Here is a 15000-nt window from a genome sequence, read left to right as displayed (position 1 = left end):
TGATGTCGGAAGGCCACTTCCGAAACTTTATTTATTTTATATTGTTTAAAGAAAAATGGTCAGCGAGTTGTTGCACCCTCTTTCATGTTCAAGTAGCCTAAGAAGGGGAAGGCGACGCAGAAAATACATGATAGTTGTAGGCGAAGGGTAAGCTATGACAAAAAAGGCAGCGATTGGGATTCATGTAGATTTTTTGTTTTAATAACAGCAGACTGCCGTGCAAAATGTCCTCACAGTTGTGAAAGCCTTGAGCGTGTGGTACTTTGCGCACCGCTCAGCACATGTGCCAAGCTCCTCTCCCTATTCCGACTCTAGTAGGCTAAGCAATAACAAAAAGGCAGTGAGGGGATGTGTCAATTTTGATGGACATTGTTTTTCATAACAGCATGCTGACGTGCTCCCGACAGTTGTCAAGCCTTGGGATGGTAACTTTGCGCATCCCGATTTGGAACTCCAACTAGGCCTACTTGTCTTCTTAAATATTAAGCTGCAGTAGCCAAGTGCACGCGCTTTATCTGGGTCTTATTATATGGTTGTGACGTCATCTGTCGAATGCTCCATTCATTTCAACGGGGCTCCCCAACGTTCGGACGTCTGTTATTTTTCGATAACGGACGGGTTGGTCTATAACAGACCGCTGTCAATGGCAACAAGACTTTTCACTGCTAAAGCGACTTTTCAACAAGACTCTAATCAGCTGCTGTGATAGACAGCACCCGTTGTCCTGGCTACCGCTGCTAATGGCAACAAGACGTTCACTGCTAAAGCCACTGGCTTGTATACAAGTCAGTGGCTAAAGCGAATGTTTCATATCACTCCGCAGGGGGTCCGGTCTTTTGTCACTCTAATCAGCTGCTGTGATAGACAACACCTGTTGTCCTGGCTAGCCTACCTAGCTGTTGCCTAGCGGTGTTCCACAACGGCACTGTTTTGTTTTGCGCAGCAACAATCTTAACATTAAATAGGTCTAAAGAAATGTCCCCGCATGTGTGAATCATTTAAGTATATCCATATAATAAGCGGGTTAACTTTCGGCGAGTCGGTCGCTTTGTGGAATAGCAGCACTTCAGAGAGAACAAGACCCCTCCGCTCCGCGTCGGGGTCTAAAGATTCTCTCTGTCGTGCTGCTATTCCACGGTAGCGACCTTCTCGCCGAACGTTAACCCTTACTTAACGGCGTAGCTCATGGTTATTACCGTCAGTTGGGAGTTTTGCATGATTTCATTGTGTGTGTGCATTTTATTTCATTTGCCAACAATAACTCCTGTCGATAGTTGCAAACTGCTACAAATGTAGTCCCACCGTTATAGAAAACAACTTTTGATACTGACACACGCCTTACATTTTGTAAATGGTTTAGCAGCAGATGACGGCGCAGTTCACCCCGAGGACACTTCAGCACCACATATGTGGACAGCGATCCTTAAGAGCGACGCTACGAATGATCTTAGAGGCTGTGCACGCGCGTTCATGTACGAGTGTCTTTGGGAAACAGTCGTAGAAAATCTAAGAACATTCGTAGGATCACTGGTTAACGACACACGTAAGGCTAAGAACCATCGTTATAGTGAAACGAGGCCCAGGTCAAGAGTCAATGCAAGTACTTTCTGAGTTCCCGGAAATACGGGAACTCCTCCCTCTTTGTTGGGAAGCAAACAATCATTAGCAAACTAAGGGAGACCATTTGGGAAATGCCGTTTGGGAAATGTTAATTCATTGTTATACTCTTGGTCAGACCAAGTCTCGAAGAGAGAAATTTGAAAGTCGATGATAATGAGGCTAGTGCCATACCTCTCCTTATGGACTTCACTAAGCCTACCTTGGCGGCCATTTTGAAAAATGGCTAATGGTGATATCCAGTCCAAGCAGGGAAGCTGACAAAGGGGGACAAAGGGGTAATTTGTCCCGGGCCCATGTAGAGAGGGGACCCAAACGAAGGACCCAGTAGCCCAGAGTACCAGTGAAATAAAAAGATGTAGGGATGCAACGATGGACGGCTCGCCTGTGGACGGCCTAAAGAGAGATTATAGTGCAGGCATTGGGTGGGGGGCCCTTTCAGATGACTTTGTCCTGGGCCCAGCAAAAGCTGTCAGCGGCCCTGAGCCAAGTCAATCACATATTAGCCTGGGAAATCCCATGCTACTTTGCACTTTGCAGGGCAGTCATGGGTGAGCGGTTAGGGCATCAGACTTGCATCCCAGAGGTTGCCGGTTCGACTCCCGACCCGCCAGGTTGGTGGGGGGAGTAATCAACCAGTGCTCTCCCCCATCCTCCTCCATGACTGAGGTACCCTGAGCATGGTACCGTCCCACCGCACTGCTCCCCATGGGGCGCCACTGAGGGCTGCCCCCTTGCATGGGTGAGACATAAATGCAATTTCGTTGTGTGCAGAGTGCAGTGTTCACTTGTGTGCTGTGGAGTGCTGTGTCACAATGACAATGGGAGTTGGAGTTTCCCAATGGGCTTCCACAATCTTTCCGATCTGAAAGACTGCTTGGAAGCTCGTCCCAAAGCACTATAGCCTGAGGTAGCACTAGCCAATCTGACAACTTCACAAATGGAAGCTTACTGTTTGAATTCAACTGACACGACATACTGTTTTAAATGCAACCTCTAATTCATCAGGCGGTCTCTCTCGTTTGTGACGTGATCTGGTCTTATTATTTGGTCATATTCTACCTACATCCTTTTTCAACTTACAGATATTATAGGGTATTGGTTACAGTCCCTGGAACACTGTGGGTTAGGTGCCTTTCATCAAGCTCAGAGGTCAGAGGAGAATGGCCAGACTGGTTGGAGCAGGGGGGGGCAGGATTTGGCTGGTTAGCTTCGCTGATTAGCAAGTCGCCATTTTCGCACTTCCGACATTCACTTCGCTCATGATGATTGGTGGGTACGCGAGTTTAGTGTTGGCCGCACAGACCTTTACAGGTCTCTGCTTGGGCACCTCCATGCATCCAATGCCCGTCTTCTATATAGCTTTCTGGTCAGTCATTAACGTAGCACGTAATTGGCTGAGTAAACTGTCGGCGGAAATAACTCCATTTTAGAAGCTGAAAAAAATGTTTAATTTTGGGTGAATTCACTAGCCTAGCATTTCCCATTGAAATAACTGGAGACGGGACTTGTTCAATCTCTCCAGTTCTTATACTACCTCCATAGTTGGAGTTGATACAAAAGCAACAGTCAAATAATTACTCATTACAACCGAGGTGTGCATAAGAGAATCTCTGATTACACAGCACAACAAATCTTGAGGCAAATGGGCTACAGCAGCAGAAAACCACATTTGGTCCCCCTCCTGTCATCTAAGAACAGGAAAAAGAGGCGACAATTTACACATGCTCAACATAAACAACATTAGAAGATCGGAAAAATGTTGCCTGGTCTGATGAGTCTTGATATCTAGTACAACAGTCAAGTGGAATGGTCAGAATGTGGCGTCAACAACATGAAAACATGGATCGACCCTGCCTTACATCAACGCTTCAGGCTGGGGATAAAATGGCATAATGATATTTTCTTAGCACAATTTGGTCCAATTAGTACCTATTTATCTTTGTGTTCATGCAGTTCCGAAGGCAAAAGGGGTCCAACCAAGCACTAGAGAGGTGTTCCTAATAAAGTGGCCTGTGAGTCTATATTTCTTTCTCTTGCTCTCTTTCCCCCTCAGCAACTCTCTCTCTCTCTCTCTCTCTCTCCCTCTCTCTCCCTCTCCCTTATGATGACAGACAGGGGTATGGGGTAGTCTGTGACATTGAGGGGGAGGGAAAGGTGTCATTGCCGGGGTGACTGGCAGGAATTATGTATTCATTTTACCTGACCTTTGTGTGTGTGTGTGTGTGTGTTTATGTGTGTGTGTGTGTGTTTATGTATTATTTGTCCACCTCCTGTGGATATTAATGATGACTTGGCACGGCCCTCACTGCGTGTGAGTTTGTGTGTGTGTGTGTGTGTGCGTGTTCGTGTGCTTGTGCGTGTGAGAGTTTATGTTTGGAGGACAAATAGCAGGAGTGTTTAAGACAGCTACACAAAGTGAGTGTCATTGTGTGTGTGTGTGTGTGTGTGTGTGTGTGTGTGTGTGTGTGTGTGTGTGTGTGTGTGTGTGTGTGTGTGTGTGTGTGTGTGTGTGTGTGTGTGTGTGTGTGTGTGTGTGTGAAGGACAAATAGCAGCGTGGTGTGATGTGTGAGCTTCCGAGTGAGTGTGTCTGTCTGTAGGTGTGTTTAAGACAGATAGACAAAGTGAGTGTCATTGCCTGTGCCTGTTCCTCTGTGTGTGTGTGTGTGTGTGTGTGTGTGTGTGTGTGTGTGTGTGTGTGTGTGTGTGTGTGTGTGTGTGTGTGTGTCCCTTTGTGTGTGTGTGTGTGTGTGTGTGTGTGTCCCTTTGTGTGTGTGTGTGTGTGTGTGTGTGTGTGTGTGTGTGTGTGTGTGTGTGTGTGTGTGTGTGTGTGTGTGTGTGTGTGTGTGTGTGTGTGTGTGAGAGAGTGTGTGTGTGTGTGTGTGTGTGTGTGTGTGCACCTTGTTATAAATGGCGGCTCAGTGCGACCCTGAGGTTGGAGGATTAAGTTGTCCGCAATGAACCCTACTGAGCCGTCAGTGTCGGCCCTAAGTGTGTGTGTGTGTGTGTGTGTGTGTGTGTGTGTGTGTTAGTGAGTGTGTGTGAGCGTGCGTGTGTGCTTGTGCGAGTGTGTTAATGTGTGTATGTGTGTGTGTGTGTGTGTGTCATCAGCATCACCCCTCTGCTGACATCAATCCGTCTGAGCCAGTCGCCATTAAAAAAACATCAATCCAAGGTGAAGAGAGGAGAGGAGAGATGAGAGGAGAGGAGAGACAGAGGAGGACAGAGGAGAGGGGAGAGGGTGAGGGAGAGAGGATAGGAGAGGAGAGGAGTCGAGAGGAGAGGAGAGGAGAGGACACGAGAGGAGAGGAGAGGAGAGGAGAGGACACAAGAGGAGAGGACACGAGAGGAGTGGAGAGTGGGGTGGGGTGGGAGGAGAGTTGAGGAGAGGAGAAGAGGAAAGGAGAGAAGAGATCGGAAGAGAGGTGAGCGGAAGGAGAGACAAGAGAAGAGAAGAGGAGAGGAGAGGAAAGGGGAGGAGAGGAGATGAGAGGAGAGCGGGAGAGGGCAGAGTGGCACAGAGAGGAGAGGAGAGGATAGATCGGAAGAGAGGTGAGGAGAGGAGAGGAGAGAGAGAGGAGAGAGGAGAGGGGAGAGAGAGAGGGAGAGAGGAGAGGAGTGGAGGTGAGAGGAAAGGAGAGGAGGGGAGTAGAGAGGAGAGGAGAGGACACGAGAGGAGTGGAGAGTAGGGTGGGGTGGGAGGAGAGGAGAAGAGAGGAGAGGAGAGATTGGAAGAGAGTTGAGGGGGAAGGAGAGAGGAGAGGAAAGGAGAGGGAAGGAGAGGAGGGGAGAGGAGAGAGGAGAGGAGATGAGAAGAGAGGAGAGTGGGTTGGGAGGAGAGGAGGGGAGAGGAGACGAGAGGAGAGAAGACATGGTGAGGGACGGAGGAGAGGAAGAGAAGAGAAAAGATGTAAAGAGAGGAGAGTGGGTTGGGAGGAGAGCAGAGTAGGGGAGTGGAGAGGAGGAGATGAGAAAGGGTGAGGGAGAATGGAGAGGAGAGGAGATGAGAGTGGGAGGGGAGAGAGCGCAAGAGAGAGGAGAGGAGAGGAGAGGAGAGGAGAGGAGAGACAGAGGACAGAGGAGATGGGAGAGGGGGAGGGAGAGAGGAGAAGAGTGGAGGTGAGAGGAAAGGAGAGGAGGGGAGTAGAGAGGAGAGGAGAGGAGGGGAGTAGAGAGGAGAGGAGAGGACACGAGAGGAGAGGACACGAGAGGAGTGGAGAGTAGGGTGGGGTGGGAGGAGAGGAGAAGAGAGGAGAGGAGAGGAGAGGAGAGAAGAGATTGGAAGAGAGGTGAGGGGGAAGGGGAGACGAGAGGAGAGATGAGAGGAGAGGAGAGACAGAGGAGGACAGAGGAGAGGGGAGAGGGTGAGGGAGAGAGGATAGGAGAGGAGAGGAGAGGAGGGGAGTCGAGAGGAGAGGAGAGGAGAGGAGAGGAGAGTGGGGTGGGGTGGGAGGAGAGTTGAGGAGAGGAGAAGAGAGAAGAGAGAGGAAGAGAGGTGAGGGGGAAGGAGAGAGGAGAGGAGAGGAGATGAGAGGAGAGATGGGAAGAGAGGTGAGGGGGAAGGAGAGACAAGAGGAGATGAGAAGAGAGGAGAGTGGGTTGGGAGGAGAGGAGGGGAGAGGAGAAGAGAAAGGAGGAGGGAAAGAGGAGAGTGGGTTGGGAGGAGAGCAGAGTAGGGGAGTGGAGAGGAGGAGATGAGAAAGGGTGAGGGAGAATGGAGAGGAGAGGAGATGAGAGTGGGAGGGGAGAGTGGCACAGTGAGGAGAGGAGCGATGGGAGAGGAGAGGAGAGGTGAGGTGAGGAGAGAGGAAGAGAGAGGAGGGGAGGAGAGGATAGGAGAGGAGAGTGGCATTTTCCCACTGATGAATATATTGCTAAGGTCTTGAAAGGGATAATAACATCCTGGTGAAAAGAGGAATGGATATGCTAGCCCATATACTGAACAAAAGAATTTGACTATGGAATAGACCTTTAAAGGTACTCTGTATTGTATTTGTACCGAACCGAACAAACATGTACCGAACCGAACAATGCGTTTGATTGACAGGCAACTCAGGTCATGTTTTTACATTATACTGCCACTACATGCAGTGGTTCATGCAGAATGTTGAGAGAAAGTGCAAGAACAAAAACAGGTGTAGAGGCTTCTTCTTTGTGAGTACTTTTTCTTACAATGATGACATCTCTGATTCAAAGTAGCAGATTGAATGTATTTTCCTTTTATATTTACTGTACAGACAATGCACCAAACCGTAACCCCAAAAACCGAGGTACGTACTGAACTTTGGTTTTTGTATAGCGTTACATCCCTGCTATGGACTCTTTTTAATTGTATCGAAATGTTGGCCTAATCTAACAAGCATGTCATGAACATGACTCATCAAGAAATTAGGACACAAACATATTTGTCGAAGTAGTAGGTTAAAGCAGAGATATTCTAGACAGAGATGCGTCATTATGGTTCTTTTCTGGTATCCACTTTATGTTGGGTGAACACCACTTTAGGAGACCTTCGGTTAGGAGACCTTCGGTTTGGAGTCCTGAGGTTGAGAATAAATGAAGTCCCCTTAGCGCTGTAGATGGTAGTAGCGCACGTCTTGTGCAAACACCTCAAAAAGAGAAGAAGAAGTAGGGGACAACGCCCCCTTAGGAGACCCACCTGGAGCACACACTTTTGCATTGAGCGGACGTGTTTTGATTCCTCTTGATTAAAATTCCAGCCTCTTTGTTCAAAGTCTGCACATCCAAAATGTCTGACCCGGGTACAAATTGCAATAATGACTATTCATGCCCGGGTGCAAAAACCAAAAATGACACCCAGTTGCAGATAGCAACATTGGCTATTCACACCTGGGTGCAAATAGCAACAAAGTCTAGTCAAACCCGGGTTCAAAAAGCAACAATGGCTATTCAAACCCGGGTAGAAATAACAACGACTATACGCAGTTGCAAATAGCAACAACTGCTGTTCACATCTGGGTGCAAATAGCAACAATGGCTATTCAAACCCAGGTGAAAAAAGCAAGAATGACTTCACCCGGGTCAAAAAAGCAACAATGGCTATTCACACCCGGGTACAAATAGCAACAACGGCTATTAACACCTGGGTGAAAATAGCAACAATTACTACACCTGGGTGAAAATAGAGACAACGGCGATTCACTCCTGGATACAAATAGCAACAACGGCTATTAACACCCAAGTGCAAATAGCAGAAATTACTATACACACCTGTGTGCAAATAGCAACGACGGCTATTCACACCCAGGTGCAAATATCAACATGACCACAACCGGATGCAAATAGCAACAACGGCTAATCACACCCGGATGCAAATAGCAACAACGGCTTTTCACAACCGGGTGCTAATGACAACAACGGTTATTCACAACCTAATGCAAATAGCAACAACGCCTAATCACACCCGGATGCAAATAGCAACAATGACTATTCACACCCGTGTGAAAATAGCAACAAAGGCTATTCACACCTGGGTGCAAATAGAAACAACGGCTATTCACACCCGGGTGCAAATAGCAACAATGACTAGACCCGGTTGCAAATAGCAACAATGACTAGATCCGGGTGCAAATAGCAACAACCGCTATTCACACCCTGCTGAAAATGGCATCAACGGCTATTCAAACCCGGGTGCAAATAGCAATAATGGCTAGTCACTCCAGGGTGTAAATAGCATCATTGACTATTCACACCCGAATGCAGATAGCAACAATTGCTATTCACACCTGAGTGCAAATAGCAACAACGGCTATTCACACCCGGGTGCATAAAGCAACAATGGCTATTCACACCTGAGTGCAAATAGCAACATTGCCTATTCATATCCGGGTCCAATAGGAAAATGACTATTCACACCACTCTGACCTGAGAGCAGGGCAACCAAATAACCATCGCAAGATAAAAAATTAAAACAGTCTGCTTCAACCAGAATTCTTCTGCTGCCTCTTTTTTCATTTCTATCCCTAACATTTCAGGTGAAAACTCTTCTTCAAACGTCACACTCTTTTCATCTTTTCCCAACATATTTTTCTCACCATGATCTTGGAAGCCCGACAGGTAAGGGTATTTTTCCAATGACAAACAGTGTTTGTCACCATGGTCTTCTTGGCACCAACTGCAGGAATTTCATCACACCTGTAAGACTGGACTGGACTGGGGCAAAAAATCATGCCGGGCAATTTTCAGCGTAGACCGTTCCGCCAGGCATTGAGAGAGTCAGTGAAGCTTGTGACAACATTTTAGGCGTTTATTAGGTTGACCAGTTTGACCACAATGGCCAAAATTAATATTTAATTCTGATTCAGAGAGGTCTGCTGTAGCGGCATGAGTTGTGATACCACTACACTGAGGGGAGGAACAGGCCAAAATCATCAACAGTCCACCAGCCAATCCAGCTATGCCGTAAGAGCATCTTTTTTCTGCTAAAAGGCACCACCAATCTCTACACCAGGGGTTCCCAACCTTTTTCAACTTGGGGCCCACTTGAAATTGTCAAAAATGTTCGGGGCCCACCTCTGACCCAATTAAGAATAAAACTCAAATAAATCAACAGCAACACACACCAAAATGGAAAATTTCAAGGCCCACTTGGAATACCTTCAGGGCCCACCAGTGGGCCCCGGCCCATAGGTTGGGAACCACTGCTCTACACCTTGGCAGGTGGTGCTCCCTAAGATAGCTCAGTGCAGGGCTGGGACTGGAACAATTTTTTTTTTCCGGTCGCGCCCGGCACTGAGAGAAACAATGAAGCCTGTGACAATGTTTTTTTGGTCATCTATTATTAGCTATTTTGACCACAACAGGCAAACTGACTATTTAAATCTGACTCTGACAGGTTAGCTGTAGGACCAGGACCAGGGCAAAAATCATCAGCAGTCCACCGGTGCAAATGCCCTGTATGCCTTATGGCCAATCCCACCATGGCTCAGTGACAAAGTGGCACATATTGCAGGAATGTCATCATCGTAAGGGCATGTTTGTGCTGCCAAAAGGCACCACCAATCTCCACACCTGGGCAGGTGGTGCTCCCTTAGATGGCTCAGTGACAAAATAAAGAGGTATTTTTCTATTCCAGGAGATTTCCAGGGAGCGACCGGCGAGGCGAGATTGGCATATTTTGGTCAAGGGCAAAGTTAATAGTCTCTGCTGCCGGGCCATAAACTAAAATGACAGCTAAAAAGCTCATTAGTTAGACTCTTAAGAGATCTGGTGTGTGTGTGTGTGTGTGTGTGTGTGTGTGCGCGCGCACGCTTGTGTATGTGCGCTTGTGTGGCTTGGCCAGTGAACCTCATCCCTGCTGATCAGACATCACGCTCATCAGTCAAATGCTGAGCACAACGTTATCATTTTATGTCCACTGGCATGAAGACTAACAGTTATACATTGACAAGCCAACTGTCAGAAAACCAAACCATTTAAGCATCAAACATCCAGAACATCACCAGCCAACATGAAAAACCTCTTCATTCACATTCACAAGAATCAGTAAGTCTTCAGCCGGTCCTGCAGGGGGCAGACGAGTAAATGCATCAACCTCACCACAGCACCTGAACTGACTTCCTGTCAAGACTGGGAACTTCCTGTTAGACAGCCATCTTTAAATCAGTTCAACACATGTGCTGGAGGAGACATGACCAAGAAGGAAAAGTTTGTTAACAGCAAAAGATTGAAGAAGCAAACGAAACCTACTGAAAAATAACTTAAAGAATCCCTCAGTGAACTGGTCACACGCAACTGGTAGTGATGGCGAAATGAGGCTTCCTGAACCAATGAGGCTTTCATGCAAAAAGGTTCGAGCTTTCGAAGCCTTTCACGAAGCCTCAGTTCTCACTGGCGCCATCTGGTGTGCAATGAATTGGCACCGCAGGCATTGGATTTAATTTTTACTTTTTTTCTCAGTCTTATTTGTATCCGTTCTGTTTCAATAAATGTGATGGTGTGTGTATGGAATTAATTACCCGTGATTGTGGGACACTAAAATCAAGGTTAACGCTGACCATGTGTTATCGTGGAAGTGAGAGAGCATTGTGTGGAGGTCGGCGCGCAACTGGGAGTGATCGGCCATAAACGCAACACAATAAGCAGCCAATTAAAATAACCAGAAAGAAATATTAGCCTACTATAATTCACATTATATGAATTAAATGTAATTCAAGAGGTACCTACAAATATCAGTTATCCACTATTTGTATTCGAACTCACAATTATTAATGTAGCACTCTGTCGCCTTCACCACTCAGCCAGCCTGGCAGATGAATTCATGGTTTACTTGGTCAATTTTATTAGAAAGCTACCCTGCGAAATCAAGAGCTAGATGAATTATCATCATCATGTGGCTACGACAGGGATTTGATATGATGATCCTTAGAACCCAGGTCGGACACTTTAACCACTGCGCTAGCCACTTGACTTTGTACGATCCTGCTGAGTTTCCCCCTTGTAGTCAACATGAATCAACTGGTAAAGACTGTTAAAACCCGCACAAAACCTATAATAAATAAAATAGGTCTGCTCTCTTATTTAGCTGTAGGCCTAGTTTAGTATTAATGATTGCTGACAGAACTGCTGTCTCGTTTATGGTTGCTTAGCGGTAGAACTAAAACAATTTCCCACCTCGTCTTCGGAAGCGTCTCACTTTGAAAAACTACTTCAAAAGGGAATTGGAGGTGCATAGATCATTTTGACATTTGGGTCAATCTACGGCATGAGCTGAATTTATTGCAGAGTGGAACCAAATCAAAGTCACTAGCCTACATATCCAGTCTCAACACACACACGACAAATCTTGAGAACTTGAGAAGTGCGCCGAGGCGCAGAAAGCTCGTTTGGGTAGCGGCGCGCAATGAAACCTCCACACGCCTCGCAAAATATGAAGCCTCATCTGGCATTGTCACGTGGTTTTTACGTTGCCGACACAAGCCTCGAAGCAAGGCTTCATATGTTACGCCCACTTTTGCTCGAAGCAGGCTTCGAAGCCTCGCTTCAAGTTCCCCATCACTAGCAACTGGTAGGATGAAGACTTTTTTCTTAAACTTACCTTCTGTTGAATTTGAAAGATGAACTTTATCCTGCATGTGTGTGTCACATGTGCACATGTGAAATGTTTGGTCTCAGTTGACAACTGACTTGCCTCATGTTAATGTTAAGAGCTTTAACTTAAATGTTTTCACTTTTCACTTAGTTTGTAGTGTGAAATTGGTGAGATATTTAGCTTGAAGAGATAATATGTAATACTTTGATTATGGGCTCAAACATTTTGGAGTGGCAAACTTCATGCTTTATATGGCTGATGCTTTAATCTAGACTCTCCATCTGAGTATGCTATTTGCTTAATTTCTAATTTACTTATTACTTGGTTATGCAAGTCGCATTTATTTGAGATTCAAAGCTTAACCTAAAACTTAAACTTAAAGCTTTTCATGTGACTGGCAAGCTTGATACTAAGGTGCTACTTGTGTGATTTGCATCTAGTCAATTGTAATTACTTGGTAATGAATTAGTAGTGACCATTTTTGTATTTCTTAAGCTTTAATGATTTTGTGTTTGTTAAACTTGAAATAATACTGTCTTTTCTGTTATATTTTGTGTTAAAGGTTATCAACCTAACTAAGAGCTGGCTGATACCCTGCCCGAAAGACCCCTTCAACAACAAAATCAATCAACGAAAGAACTTTAATAAAAACAACAAAGGGGAAAAGCCTTGTTCGAGTTGTTCCTTGCGTGACCTGGCTCTTTTAAAGTTCAAGCACAACTGAGGGAAAATCAGAAAACACACCAGAACTTGACAGTTGATAACCACAGAGGCAAGACAGACGAAGGATCAACGGCCTCCTGTCGACTTTGTCTACGTGAGGAAGAACTGAAACTGCAACAATGGCGGAAGACGCAACAGGGAAATCCATCAAACAGCTGAAAACTGTGAGAACTGCGGCAAAGACAGCCTTTACGAAGCAGGCAAACTACCTCGCAAGAGTGACTGGATATCTGATGAAGTCGGAGCTTCAAGCAGAATTCAGGAAACTCTACTCACTCTCCAGAGAAGTCAACGACGCAAACGACGGATACAAGCTTGGTCTACTAGCGGAGGCTGACGGAGTGGAAGGCGAGGAGGAGCTGGACTCCAAAGATGAAGCGGACCTTGCTAAGACCGAAGAAGACTGCAAAATCAGACTGGGAGAAATCAGACACAACCTGCAGTCAAGTCTGTGGTCAAGGTACGCAGAGGAGGAACTTAGGGACTATTCGTAATTTACCGGGGGAGGAGGGCTGGTGCGTAGGGGGGGGGGGGAGGGGGGGGTGGGGGCCAGGGGGGGGTGGGGTGGGGGGGAGGGGGAGAGGGGTGGGGGGGGGGGGGGGCGGGGGGGGGGGGGGGGGGGGGGGGGGGGGGGGGGGGGGGGGGGGGGGGGGGGCATGATGAAAAAAAATTAGGTGAGATACACAGTCGCAATTGCAAGAAAATCTAAATAGTTTGAAAGCCCGGTCACCTCTCACAAGTGCATCGCATAGCCTAGTCATGCATTTCTACTAATTTCACACATTGTAGACTGCCCATGGAGAAGAGAGAAACTGTAATTTGAACACGCCCTCACCTCCACATTAGGTGCGCGTTTCCCTTCCATAAGAAGAACTTAATAATTTTGAAGTGAAATGTTAAACAAAAAAAGGTAAAAATCTAGTCATCCTTGGTTAGGCTACATAAAACATGAAGAAGTTAGTCAGATGAGATTCGCCATTCTTCATCCTAAAATTGATTAGAATGCAGGAAATTGCATCTAAAAAAAACATTTTTTTTGGGAGAGGACCACAGCACCCCCTGGTCAAAATGAGTTCCTGCGTCCCTGCAATTTGTCTTGGTGACAGTGGAGTTAAAAGGCATCCCATGCAGCCGCAGTGGTAGATTCTAGCGGCTTGTCGCAGGTATCCACTGATATCGATAGCACAATAGTGCAGACAACCGCCCTTGATGTAAGCTACTCTGACTGTTGTCATGATGGTTGTTCATCTACCAATTTTACATATTACATTTTTGTACCTGTAGGGGGAGGGCCATGGGAAAACAAAATTGAAGTGGGGGGAGGGCCATGGGGAAAAAAATTGAGGTGGAGGGGGGGGGGCCATGATTTTTTTTTTGGACCGGACTTCCAGCGCACCAGCCCTCCCCCCCGGTAAATAACGTACAGTCCCTTACCTTTGCCATCGAAGAGGCAGAGTCAGCATGTGAGCACGCTCGTGGAATTGCTGTGTCCTGCGCCAACAAAGACTCATATGAGCACCAAGTGGAAACTGCAAAGCAACTTCTCACAGAGGCAGTGGCTGCATCTAAAGAGTGGGAAGAATGGATACCAAAGGAGAATAAGGCTCAAGTGGATGGCAGGTTAAAAGGGCTAAGGAAGCTGAAGAACAATCTTGTGGCAAAAAAGGGTGAGTTCCTGACCTTGGAGAGAACTGCCGAAGAGGAGAGGCGGAATTCAATCATCCAGGCCCAGTCAGCACCTCTGCCAATCCAGCAGCCTATTCTCAAAATAAAACCTACCAGCCTGCCCAGATTCCATGGCTCAAAAAGGGAATTTCCGGTTCCGGTGACATGGCGTCAGCTTGAAATCCCTTTGTCCTCACCAACCCCGGGAAATTTTGAAATTAACTAAATAATGATATCTAAAAATAGTAAGGAATGAACCTTCGATCGGCGACAGAGTTAACAGAACTACATGAGCTGAAATTTGAGAAAAAAACGAAGAAGAAGAAGAACCCAGAAAAAGACATGGCGGCGACAGGTGATATCCAACAAATGTTTGATCAACTAAAAGAATCTTTACTGAGAGAATTTAAAGACCTCAAAGACGAACTGAAGGAGTTCCGTCAGGAAAGTGAGCGCGACATCAAAAGCTTAATGCAAACAACAAAAGAGACCCGTGAAAAAGTGGAATCTATGGGAAGTAGGATCGATCACTTGGAAGAAAGAGTTAGTCATTTGGATGACTCTGAGGCGAGGAAAGACGCAATAACCGAATCTATGTTGGTAAGAATTGATAAACTGACTGACCAAGTGAATTACTTAGAAAACAAGTCCAGACAAAATAACGTCTGTTTTTACAACGTGGCTGAAAAAAGTGAAGACGGGGACATGAAAGCATTTCTAAAACAATTCGTCACGGAGAACATTGGGGTCACAGAGGAATTAGACCTGGTGCGTGCCCACCGCACCCAAACAGTGAGCGGGGACTCGGCAAGACCCATTATTGTGGCCTTTCGTGACTTTGAGATGAAACAGAAGGTTCTGCAAGCGGCATGGCAAAAAGGTGAAATCATCTACAAGGATCAGCGGATCTTCCTGGACAACGACTATACCTATAAAGTAAGAC

Source organism: Engraulis encrasicolus, chromosome 23 (genome assembly GCF_034702125.1).
Source record: "Engraulis encrasicolus isolate BLACKSEA-1 chromosome 23, IST_EnEncr_1.0, whole genome shotgun sequence".
NCBI lineage: Eukaryota > Metazoa > Chordata > Actinopteri > Clupeiformes > Engraulidae > Engraulis > Engraulis encrasicolus.
The sequence above is the reverse complement of the archived record's forward strand: the minus strand, read 5'-3'. Positions refer to the sequence as shown.